Raw genomic sequence first — 13,728 nt, forward strand, 5'->3', positions numbered from 1 at the left:
AAATGTAGCTACTGCCTGACAGGGCAGAGTAAGCGTGCAGTCTGGGCTCCCCTGTGCTAACAATATTTGGTCTGCTTCAGCAAATGGCAATGATGAGCAGACCGTGCAGGAGTGAGACAAATGTTATTTGAACATTTACATTTCCAAAGCTGAGAAGAGGAGCAAAAATAAGGGCTGGATCCCACTTTCCTTCCCCACCCAGGCAACTCCCAAGCAACAAAATCCAAATTAGGCCTCACATTTGTAATAACATCACATTTCCTGGTAAATCAATCATTAATCTACAGATCTAGGGAAAGGCAATACATCTCGTCATTGTGTCCACAACTCAAAACAAGGTTTTAGCACTGGGAGCAGTTTCCTTTTTCCTCTTGCCATTGCTTCCTTTGTGCTCTTTCTAAAAATATTGACAGCTTTAAAAAAGGAGCAAGGGAAGGAATTCAAGTCATTTAGTGCTCATTATAGCATCAATCCAACCCAGCACAAAAAGCTAGCCTCTGCTTAAGTATATAAGTAGTCAGAATCAATGAGGTTTATCCAAGAGCTTAAAGGTGGTGCACCAAAACCTGAATATGCCCAGCTGAGCCTCTCTGCAGCAGTGTGTCAGGAACAGCACTGGTTTTCGTCAGGCAAAACTCCACCACAACACCTCACATGCAGTGTGCAGAGCTAGACCACAAAATATAGCTCATCTCCCCACTCCCTTGCTCTCCCGAAGACCCTGCTGTGAGCATGCAATGAGGAGATTTATTTAGACTGAGAGCAAGTCATGTCACCCAAACACCCCACAGTCATCAGATGTCATCAAAGTCATCGTAATCTCTCACTGTCACTGGCCAGATCTGGAGTCAAAAATTACACATCTCCAAACAGTGCATAAGCCTGGAAAAAGAAGAGCACAGAGACAACTGGAGACAATCAGCTAACAGTGTTCCTCAGCCTGCTCATCTCTGCCCAGAGAGAACAAAAAGCATTTAAGTATCTGTCCTGGTTTGGGCTAAACCAGAACTAGTTCTGGTTTAGTGCTTTAACTTTTCAATTAAGTCTCCTCTAACTAACTGCACTTTCTGAAACAGCAGCATGTTTTTCCAGACAGTGACTGCTCCCAGCAGTGATAAGGCCTGGTGTTTATAGTTCATACTAAGGAATGGGATGCAGAGAGGCCCTGGCTTATACTTGTTCTTATAGCAACCAAGATCACTGCTAAATCTTGTACTCCATGTTGGGGTGCCGGGAGTGAAAAGGGTCACAAGCACGAAAAAGGTCGCACCTGCAGGGAGAAGCGAACCGGACAGGTGACCCAAACCTGACCAACGGAGTGTTCCATCCCATATACGTCATATTCAGTATAAAGCTGAGAGATCATGAGGGTCAATCTCTCTCTTTCCTTCGATGGCCGACATCTGAGGAGGACTCTCTGTTCCTGTGTCGTAGATCCCGACCCGTGCATCCCTGAATCCAATGCCTGAGTCCAGCTCCTGCATCCCGTCCCTGTCTGCTGCCGAGTCCAGCCTGGGACTGCCCCAGTGCCAGCCCTGCAGCATCAGTGGTGACGTATCGTCATCAGGGTGGGGGGAGTTGGGTTTGGTATTGGGTTTGTATGTATTTGTATCTATTTGTACATATTGTATGTATTTCATTATTTCCTTATTCTTATTATTATCTTTTCTTTTATTGTTATTGTTTCATTAAAGCTGTTTTAGTTTTCTTTTCCAAACTGTAAAGTCTCTCTCCCTTGTTCTCTCTCCTTTTCCCTTTTGGGAGGGGAGAGGGGTTAACAGAGACCGTCTGTCATTCGGTAGTGGCCAGCCCAGCCTCAACCCATGACAGTATCCCTCTGTCTTACCTCTCATCCACCCCCAGCCACTCTCTCATCCACCTCCAGCCACTTTCTGTACTTTTCTTCACCCAGGAATAATTTATATGTAAACAGGTGAAAATTCAAAGCCCCAGTAAAATCAGATGTTGCCTTGGGCTCTGGGACTGATAATCAGAAGTACAAGATGCTGTTCAAGAGCTTGCAGGAAGCACTCCCTTGCCTAGGTTTACACACACATGCACCTTTTCAAGCACTGGCTTTTGAGCCTTCCTTCCCAAGTGGTCCCCTGTCTCATCTCCCAGGCCCTGCCAGAAAAGAAAGAGAGATTTCTATTTATCTTTGAACATGTGGCTGTCCTACAGGGATCTGTTGTTAAGACTCAGGAAGCTGATTTGTCTTTGAAACCAGTTTATTCCTTATGCTTTACTGAATGTATACCAATAAGACTGGAAATGCTGCAGTAATAATTTCTACATTTCTTTGGTTAAATATAACAAGGGCAAGACTATTTCCAATCACCTGTTTGATCTAAGCCTACTAATGAAAGATGCTACCACCTGACCTTTTCAACCTCTTAACGCTGTATTATGGGAAAGAAGCATTGAGAATTTCCTCTTCTTTCAGAAAAGAATGGTGGGGAAATGGCAAAACAGTTTACAAAGAAATAAAAATCAGAAACATTTGTAAGACATGATTTTCCATTCAACTTTCTTAAAAAGGTTTTGAAGGACAGGAAAAGGAGTAATCCCATGGATTTTTCTAAAGTCAAACAGGTGTGAAATTGGCCCTTCCTAACATCCCACAGGTGCCAGGGAGGTTGGGTATCTGCCTTCATTATCCTAAATGTGTTAGCTTAGCCACTAGTACTTCACCACTGCTCTCCTCCTCTAGCTTCCTCAGTAAATTTGCCCATGACTATCTGTACGCAAATAACGTCTATCAGGGATAGCACAGTTTTCTGATCCCTTCAGCAGGGTCAGTTTGGACTTCAACCACATTTCTAGGCAGCTAGACACAGCCTCCCTCATGCAGCTATAAGCTTTTCCTAATGCAGTGGAATCTTCTACTATTTAAATAATTTTTTCCAGAGTATAATTTAAACAGGATTTGCCATAATTATATATGTTTTGGAAATTGGAAAAAACGTATGATAGGAAATGTATGTTCCCTGCTTTCAATCCCTGATTTTGAGGCTCTCCAAAGAAGTTTCAAAAGCTTTGAAAATTTTTCTTCTGCTTTTACTAATCACATCTTTTTGATATTAAAAGTCAAAATACAGCAACTTACATGTCAACAAGTGCAGCACATTTTCTTCACTGTACAACAGCACAGGATTGCATTGCAGTAGTTTATTTAGAACAGAAGCACAGACAAAAAATGAGATGAAATGCAACTGGCAACAAGGAGGAGAAACAGGTACAGGGAGATGGATCAAAGGGAAAAAAAAAAAAAGCAAGAAAGACACAGGGACATAGAAGCATATCCATGTGTCTCTCTCTTTCTCTAACTACCAGCAGATCATTGCAGCTTAGGAATACTCCACACTGGAAAGAGAAAAAAACTAAAACCAGCTTTCATATGTTGTTAGCTGTAAGGGATATCCAGGTACAAAGATGCGTAACTGAATCAGGACACTCCTAGCTCACTACTCCCTTAACGTTTCTGCAAAGATAGAAAAAAATCAAAATACATTGTAACATACAAAGTTGATTTTAGTTGGTTAAGCTGTGGTATAAACTTCTTAAACACTGAGACAGATGTTAATAACCTTTGGACTGTGCATTATCACTTCTTTTAACTGACTAGTTAGTAAGTTTAGAATCATATCACACATCATAATATTTAGGAGCGGACTTAGCCATTTTTTACTGATACAAGAACCCTTAAGATTCATGGGTCACCTGTATCTTTTATTTCCAAGAAAAGAAAAACAAGAAAGTTTCAAATAAAAGCCCTGCCAATATTCCAACAAGGAGAAATGTAACCAAAGTAGCTGAAATCTGAAACCACACATGCATAGTCGTGTGAAGGTGCTGGCATACAGAAACAGGTCTCCAAACCATGTGCTGCCTCTTTTTAAACCAAGAAGAATTCTTGTATGGGTGCCTGAGGGACTAAAAAAGTGACAGGTACTCCCAAGGACTGGAGCACTTCAGGATGATATCCTGAGCAGCTCTGTCTGTGAAATTCTGCAGATGATCAAGGTGGCACCCTGTTCTTTAAATCTTTCCTGCAGGCACAAGCAGGTTTGTACAAGTGCAAATCCAATCCTTCTTCCACTATTTAACCCAGATTCGTTTGCTCTTCCTATATAAATGTTCCTTGGGCTTTTCCATCTTTATTCACTTTATGTTCAAAAGTGCATGCTCTGCAGAGACAGGCACACAAAGCTCTGCTGCAGAATCATTTTGGTGCACGAATAACTGTACCTGAACACTGCACAAGTCTCTAGAAGAAGAATCAAGAGTTAAAGACAGTCAGAAGTAGTGTTGGTATCTGCCTTTGGACAGTAAAGGATTAAAGCAGGAAGCAAAAGGGACTGATCAGCCTAAGAGGGATTAAGCCCACTCACTCCCTAAAAAGTGCTCTAACCACCAGATCATAGGGTATGCTGGGCAAGAGCATTCCTCATTCTCCCTCTTGAAACTGAGCCACAGTGCAGCCAGGCATGCAAGAGCTACGGAGACAGCCAGAGAAAAGGAAACAAGGAATACGATTGTAAACTAGTGGTTAGGGCAGTCATCATGGAGGGAGAGGGTTGAAAGGCCTAGCCTATTCTCTCAGGTCTGTTCTGGGCTTTCTTTAACCCACAACTAGTCCAGTGGCAAACTGAAGGGAAAAGCATACCCATCCCAAGAAGTAGGGTCTAACCCCCAGCTTCATTCCTTCACAGGCAAGTAACTGATCAGCTAAAGTCAACTTGTCTCTTGCTGCTGGTTCCTGTGGTTCACATTCAACAGAAGGAAGATGCTCTCAAGTGGGATACAGTACGGCCTTGCAGTTTGGTTACTTCTGCACAATGAAGAGAGAAGACTGCTCCTTGTCCAGCTGGGCAGACCCAGCATTCAAGGCATCCCACTGCCTGTGAGAGCACTGTGACCACTGCTATGTGAAAGGAGCGCCCTCCTGGTCCCTTCTTCCTACAGTTAGGAACCTGTCCTCAGAAGAAAGGTATGCAGCCGAGGTGGTTGAGTAGAGACTAGCACCCAAGGTCTGCTATAGTCTTAGTGGAAGAGGTAGGTACCAAAATTAAGTGACCTGACTGACCATAAGAGATGGCACTGCTCACACGACTGGCACTGAATGGGATGGGGAGGCTAAGCAGATGAAGAATACATGTAAGGCTGGTTTGTGCATACGTGTGTGCGTGTTTGAAGAAACATGAGCATCTTCCAGTCTAGTGATCTCTCAGGTAATGTCAGGAGAAGTTAAGACACACACACACAGACACAGCGTAATGATCCAGCCAGACTGCTCTAAGCTTTTGGTTTCTGCTGATACAAACCAGATGTTGGCGAGATCTGAATTTCTGAGTTTGCTTAACTCCTTAGAGCATCGTTTTTAGAATAAACACAAGAGGCATCTTTTCTCACAGCTCTCTCAGCTCTCTTTTCTCTCACATCAGATTTACCTCAGCTGAACACGTTATTTATTGTCCAGTGGGAAATGTCAATTACACAGCATTGTCTGAAAACTTGGAGGGAGGAGGGGGAAGAAAATCACTGTGAAATTTTCCAGGCAAAGTTGCATTTTTACCCTTCATTTGATCTGATACAGTGGTTTGCTACTGTCAACTATAGATCCATTGGTATGTTTAAGCAGACCAGAGAAAAACCTCGCACTATTCAGTGGAGTAAGATAAATGCAGATTTAGTGTACGGCTCATTGAAAACCGATTTAGGATTTTAGTCAAAGAATAAAATCATTCTCCTCTCGCTTGTGATTTATTTACTGCATAAGGAACAGGTGCTTGGAGAAGTACTTCAGAGAGAGTGTACCTGGATAAAAGAGATCAATGTCTGTCCTATTCCACTTGCGTGACATAGTACACAACAAAAGTCTGGATTTTCAACGCCATCTAGAGCAACTCTATACAATTTCACAACTAGCCTTGAGTTATGCCACCACAAATATAGTACTATTGATGTTACAGTGAAATTTGGGAAGGGGCAGGTCTTGAAAGGGAAGTTTCAAAATTTTAACTTGCTGCTTTGCTTTTTGCTCCCACGCAGCAAAGCTGCCCCTAAGAGCCTACCCAAAGCTACTCCGTGGGAGTCAAGAGCCAGCAAGGAGGGGGAAGCGTGCCCCCAGCAATGCTGCTGAGGTCAACAAGAACAAAGTCTCCCCAAGGTCTATCCCCTCTTAACTCTCTACTGCTGAGGGGCATAAATGAGCATTGAGTTCTATATACTAATATACGGTGCTCCTCACTACTCCTTAAATATCTCAGTCCCAAAAGGGCTGGGAGGAGGAACAGAAAAGAGTAGGACCCTTCCTGTGCCAACTCTCCCCCTTCAGACTAGCTGCCCCAAGTTCACTTTGCCTCCCAGATATCTGCAGTCTATGTCTCTGGCTCACGAATGGGAAAAGCGACCTTCTTTCCTGAAGGAAAATTGCTTCAAACATGGAGATTGTGGGAAGAGGCAGCAGACCAGACTATATGGCATGGCAAGGTCTCTGACCAAAATAGCCTAAATTCCACTTATAAAATGGACCAAAATGGCTTAAATTGCACTTATAAAATGAACAAATGTTGCAGAAAAAAAAAAACATGTGGATGACCTATAACAAATTTTTCGTTTAGGAGATATAGTATTCTTTTTGCTATTTCCACATATTAGTGAGAAAATGTGTGCTCTACAATGCATCTACATTTATAAATTTGCAGAGATGTTTATTGTGGTGCTCTGCAATAGCACACTGCTGCCTATCTCACCAGGAGCACACAGGTGGAAGAGTTGGCAGAACAGACTTGATTGTTTTCACTTGGAATTATCAATAGTGCCAAAAAGTTTGTAGGAATTATAACTGGCCACACTGCAAATATCTCTTATATGTAAAATTTGAGTGTGCAGCTAGCTGTTCATGAAAAGCAAGTTAATTTTATGATCAGACAACCAATTCACATAACATTGCAAAATCTTTTATTTGGCTTTTTATATGAATCTGCTCTTTCCCCTTCCCCCAAATCAGCAAGGATGATCTATCTATTCCAGAGAGAAGAGAAGATTTAGAGTAGCCTAGTAGAAAGCAAATAGCTGGAGAGGCCACTTTTAAACTGGGAGGTGCAAAAAAGCATGCAGCAAGGCAGATCTATAACTCACTGGCTTACAAAGTCATGGAGGACTCCACTATAAGAGGATACAAAAGACATTATGTTTGCAGTGCTGCAGATGCTTAATCAATTCAGTGAGTAAATAATAGTAAAATCGGTCTACTAGATGTGATGAGTCTGCAGGGATATATACACATGTGCAAGAAACACCCTTCTTTTATTAAGATCAGAGAAGAAGAATCCCGAAACTCCCTCTTTTTGTGAGTTGGGGTCACAGTCTGGAAGAGATTGAGAACTACTGTGTTAGAGAGCCTCAGTCTCTGGCACTAATCAATCCAACATCTTTCCTGCGTGGTAGAAGAGGTGATAAGCCATCTATACCGCCCATAGATAACTGATAGTATTCTAACAGGCTCACTGATCTGCCAGGCATCTGAGTAATATTCAAAATGAGACAAAATAATTAGCTCCAGCTGTAGATTTTGAGCATACATCTAACTAAAGCATCTCTCTCTTTAAAAAATGTCCTCCTTCTGTCAACGTTGTAAAGGCTCTGCTCGACAGGCCTGGTCTCCCTGGTCTCTGTATGTCTGACAGCCCTGGTACTGCCAGCTACTCTGCAATCATTACCATTTATTAGCTGGAGGCTGACAAGTCCATTGAATTCCACTCAGCAATAAAGCATGTAAGGAGTGACACTGTCTTCTGCTTCTGGGATTACTCACTTGCTTTGTTTTTGAGCAGTGCTTGAGTGCTTTGCTGGAATAAGCCAAGCCACTCAGCACCATCCAGGATCTGGCACTGCAACCGTGGAGATTGCAGTCGCACATCCAGTGTTCTACACAGAGTCACATTTAGGGTAGGAAAAGGTGATGAATATTCGTAGAAAAGTAGGTAAATCATGGAAGATTTGAAGGAAGATGATCAGAAGAAGAGTTACGCTGGTGTAATCTTTAAAGCGAACAAAGAAAACCTTCAAGCCACAAGTTTTAAGAGATCTTACTCTACACAGAATACAGTAAAGGCAAATAGTCCTGGTTTGACAAGGTACAGGATGTGCTGGAACAGTCTTAACACACTGAGATGAAAACTTAGGCTAACCATCCGAAGTTAACTATAGAATGAGTTGGGCAGAAGTGCAAACGCTCAAAAGAAGAAGATGAAACCACAAGATCTGCAGCTATGCAAGAAACAGTACGGTATCACAGGACATGAACCAGGGCATGGTCCCACAAACGTAAGGGACCCTTTTCTGGATCACCCAGATTGATATTAGGTTTTTCCCTGTCCGTTGATAGACCAAGCTTACTTCCATTAAAATCAGTGGGAATTTTGCCACTGACTTCCAAGGGAGCAACAGCCCTGTGATTTGGCTGTGTACAATTTCAATTAAAAAGTCTATGAATCACATCATTCTGCCCTTGGCAGCTGAGAGATGAAGACAGCGGGATAGGAAAAGAGCAGCTCAAGCAAATGGAAAAAATTTTTCTATTGAACTCTTTTTTTTTAAAGGAAGATACTCAGCATTACTTACTCCTTTTTCCCTCCTGTTATGTTACTAATAACTGTCTGGTGTGATTAAAGTGGATTTCTAACATCTTGCTTACTTTTCACTACCTATAGGTTTGATTCTGTGAGAATTATTCCCCATGGATAAAACACATTCCTATACAGAAAAAAAAAAAAAAAGCTGACTTGTTCAGGGGTCATTCAAGTCCTCCCTTAGCTCAGTTTTGACAGTTAATTTGGGCTTTAGCTAATGGCACACCCTTGTGTACAGGGCACGGGAAAGCCTCTCAGAAGTACTTCTGTGGGCTTCAGCGATGGCAGTGGAGCCAACTAATTGTTCAGATTGGAAACAGACCTCTGCCCTTACACTGCCTCTGTGTCGTGAGCACCCACCTGGTTTGAAACATACCACTGAATGTGTATGCTTGCCTTATAGACTATGTGTACTGAAGTATATTCTACCAAAAAAAAAAAAAAAAGACACCCTGAGAACACAACTGCAGTTAAGCAAAGAACCTTCACATGCAGTACTTTCTGAAAGAATGTAGGAAGGACACAGGATAGTGCCAGTGGATAAAGACTGATGTTCAGATGGCCTTGGCTCAGCTCCAGGCTTCCTAAATGCCCAAGTACAAGTCATTAGAAAGGTGCCAACATAGGTCAGTAGACAGATGACCCTGTTGATTCCATTAACACTACATTCAAAACTGAAAAAAACCCCACCCCAACCCAAAAACTAGAAGGCTAGAGGAAAAGGGTATGGACTGAGCATGAGTAAGCATGAATGGAGGTGTGCCTGTCTGATCAGTCTGTGGAGAAGCATTCTTGTAGGCTCAGGGATGCTGCTCCACAAGCCAAGCTACCCTGCATCCCCACCTGATCTGTCTAGCTCACCTGCACCACACTGCGTGGTGTGAGCTCTGGCCAGCTCCAGCATGGGCATCTCAGGTGCTCAAGGCACTTGGATGGTTGGTTCACACTGATTTCAGTGGGATTTAGGCACTTAAAGCAAGAAGAATTTTGGAGGATCTGGGCTTCAAATTGCTCTCTGCAAAACAGAGATATTTGCCATTTCTCATGCTTCCTACTGTCTGTTTTGGTCTGTAAGATCTTTAGAGTGCTTTCTTGCTTTGTGCATGTGCAATCTTTAGGATAGCAAGGCTGCAGCCCCTGCAAATGCTCTGTAAACATAAAACAAACATAATATTAGTAAAAACAACATATACATTTTTATTGTAAATCAACACGGACCTTGAAATGAAACTTCCCTAAGCCTTCAGAAGCAGTAGCTTGCTAGCTTCAGATAAGTGCCACCAAATAACTCCAAATGTAGCTAGCGTCATTGCCAGCTGGGTTGACTCAAATACACTGCCAAGATCTTATTCAAAAGTGTGTTTCCAGAGATAAAATACTACTCCTGCCTCTTTCTCCCTCCAGCATCCATATTCCACAGCACTGTGACCTTGTCATTACATTGTAAATTAATGGAGGTATTAAGATAACTTTTCCTCTTGTAAGAAGAAAAGCATCAGAGCTGCAGCAAGTCTTAACCTGAGTGAAACCCACTAATCCGAAGCTGAACCAAGAGAATGTGAGATAAAACACTGAGTACAGCAATAGCCAACAACCTATTTTGGCAGAGAAATATTTGTTGTTTTTTTTTCCTTTATGAAGGCATCAAGTCATGAAGGGGAGACTAAAAATATTCCACTCTGTAAATCCACTTATCCACGAGGTCTTCTTCATGTGTGTGCCATGTGTCCCCTGGTAGTCTTCCTATTTAATACCCATAATCCACGTTCTCCTTCCATAACACCCATAATCCTTTGATACTGCATGGAACAGAGTTCAGAAGCTTTGCAAGCCAAGACATTTTTAGGTGATTTATACAGTGAAGTAGAATTTCCTCTGCCCACCTGCAAAAGCTGAAGCATTTCTGTGATTATAGTTCATTTTTAAAAGTTTCCATTCATGTAGGGTTTTTTATTAAAAAAAAGAAGCACATTAAAGGGATTCATATATATATGTCTGCTACTTAAATCTTCAACAGGTCTCTCACAGTGTGCCACTTGGAAGAACAAATTTGATTTCATTTGAAAAAATCTGCTTGCTACACTCAATTGTTTTAGCTGTAAATTGGTTTGTTACACTATAAACAAAGAATATAGGAAAGGAAAATATCAATTACACATGCAAAATTTTTCCTCTGTTAACATCACCACACACTTGTTTTTATTATAGAATGAAGTAGCAATCTGTTCATTTTCATTAGCAACGTCACACTCTTAACAGCTATTAAAATAGCTTCTTGAGGATCAAGTTAGAGCAATCAAATGCAAAAGAAAGCAAAATCCTTCTCATTCAAAAACATTCCTTTTACTTCCTCAGTCTAGACATGGAGTAGCAAGATAGCGGTAAACATTTTCATATCCCATTGCCTACTCTCTGAGCCATGCTGTCCCTTGTCAACAGAAAAGCACCTCAGATTAATCAAAAGAATACGTATGAGAGAATATTCCATTTAGAACAAAAGGAGAAATTATTAGCAGTGTCATAAAATTGCAGCTGGTAACTTAAATGCCTGCAAGGATTGCAGACAAAGAAGTAACACTCAAATCTCTAAATTAAATTCAAATAAAAGACCTTGTGGAAAATTAAGAGAAGTGCCCCTACATTTAAAATAAAACGTATGGAATAGGATGTCGAAGGAACTAGCAAAAGCAGCAACCATGGAAGAAAAATTATTGCAGGGTACATAAACACTAGTTAGAGGAATAGCGTGGCCTTCTTCCATCTTGGAAGGCTGTTATGTTACTAAAAGGCAGCAGTAAAAGATCAGAGCATTGTTAATCAGCGTGAAAGGAGAAGATCAGCCAAGAACAGCAAAAAATAAATATATTTTTAATGGCTATTAAAAATCGTGGGTCTTCTGGCCAAGCAGGGAGTCTGGGATGTCTGGTTACCTCACTCTAGCAGGAGACATGGTAATTGAATTTACCCTTTGGTGCTTCCACAGAGGAGGACAGTTTTAGCAGCACCTGAGGTACACAGAGGCAGACAGAACTGGGAAACCCAGACGGCTGCTTTGTCTGCCCTCTTGGTGTTGGCTTTGGAAGACAATGGTTTCATCTGTTTGTACAGAGTAGCCCAATAACCCTGAGATGATGCTGTGGCACTGAACCACCATTCATAACAATAGCTTAAGTCCACAAAGCCTAAATTCCACCTACATTTAATATAGTAGGTAGTATTTCTTACAATATATAGAATTTCCTACATAATTGCTATGCAGCAAATACCATGCCTATGTGTTTCCAGCTGGGACTGGGCCTTTTGGGGCACTTAAACAATAGAAAACACTAGAAATTTTAACTGCTGGGAAGACTATCTGTGGAGTTTGGTGAATGAGCAATATGAAAAGCAACACATCAGTGTTTCAGTAACTGTAAACCTTGCAGATCAATGAAGTACCCGCTAGAGGAGCAGGACATGGAGTCACCATGTTAAATAAAATATTATTTAAATCCTACCCTCCTGGAGCAAGATCTTGCTGCTGGAGTTTTGATATCCCCTGTGGTCTTTCAGGAGCTGCCAGACATCTCTCCAACAAAGCTTCAGGCTAGACTTATACCCAAACACCATCTTGCTAACGCTTTTGGCAGGAGGACATTCAAAATGAGATCAGACTGCTAGCTCAAAGGTTTTTGGTATTGATCACATACTAAAGAGACTTGCTCTGCACGTTGTGACTTTCCTCACCCACTTTCTAATGCAGAAGTGGCTCCATGTTTCATAGCAGTTTCTGAAGTGAAACAGAGTTAAAAGGCTCGTTTCATATGAATATTCAATAAAAACAATGAAGTACATTACACCACATACCAGCTATTGCTTCAGTGGAAGTTATTCCTGTGCATATATGTGGCACTGTGACTGAGGTGTTGCACAGAGCTGATGACACCCTACTCCCGGGAAACTGAAGACTGAAAAATAAAAAGCATCTAAAACATGATACTTCTGGTGAATCATATGCCAACAAACTGTCTCACCCATGGGTCATTTAATATGCAGTTTCAAAGCAGATGCATTTTTCCTAATGCTATTTACAGATCTCTCAAACTGTGAATACAATTCCTTTTGTTGCTCAGACTTTTTCCCAGCCGAAATATAATGCTGATACAAGTCTGGGTGTTATTTTAGGATGTCTCTAATCTTTTTATTTTTATCTTCCACTGCTTGTTAAAGTTTCTTTGGCTCCCATTTAAACATCTGTGGAAAATACAAGTGGATTTACATTTCAATAAGAAACTTTCATTGATTGTTTTTTCTCCTGAATGAAATCTCTCCTTCTATTTTCATGTTTTCATGGGAGGAAATCCAGTTTTCTTCTGCAGCTCCTTATTTTTGTTTGGTTCTTTCTGAAGCCTTTAAATTACCTCTTATTCTTTAACTGGTTGGGAGAAAGGAAGGAGGATTCCTTTACTCACCTCATGTTTTGGTCATTTATTCTAAGAAGTATCTCAAAATTATATAGATTATATTCTCAAGTAATATACTGTGATTTTTTTTTTATTCAGGTAGTAATTACTGAGGCAGCTTTGGATTTTTAAAACTCTGTCTGTTGTTCAAGCATAAAATTCTGAGGGAGTGATTGCATTGATCAATGTGAAATGCAGCATACTCTAACCAAAGGCAGTTCAAGAAAGCAGCATTTAAGATCCATGGTACCTTCAGCTGGGGTTCAGGGTCTGGATCTGAAACTGAACCAAAGCCAAGAAAAATGCTCCATTTATTTCCATGGCTTTATTTCTCATTTAGATTAAAAAGAAAGAGAAAGAAAACACAGAAGTGCTCTAAATCTCACAAATGTAGTCAGAACCATACAGTATAATCCCACAGGTTCAAATTCAGGAACTACAGCTTTAATTTTCAAATGCATGGGGTTTACATTTGATAGTGCACTTAAAACGGTCCAATTGGCACTTTACTGGATTATTTTATCTTTTTACCACAAATTAATATAATCTGTGGGTCAAATGCTCTTCCCTAAAACAGACAGTGTGGTCATGCAATGTCAAAATCAGAATAAGTCTTTTCAGGAGCAAGGCATTTTGGCAATTTCTGTTAG

This window comes from Leptosomus discolor, chromosome 2, assembly GCF_034619465.1.
Source record: "Leptosomus discolor isolate bLepDis1 chromosome 2, bLepDis1.hap2, whole genome shotgun sequence".
NCBI lineage: Eukaryota > Metazoa > Chordata > Aves > Leptosomiformes > Leptosomidae > Leptosomus > Leptosomus discolor.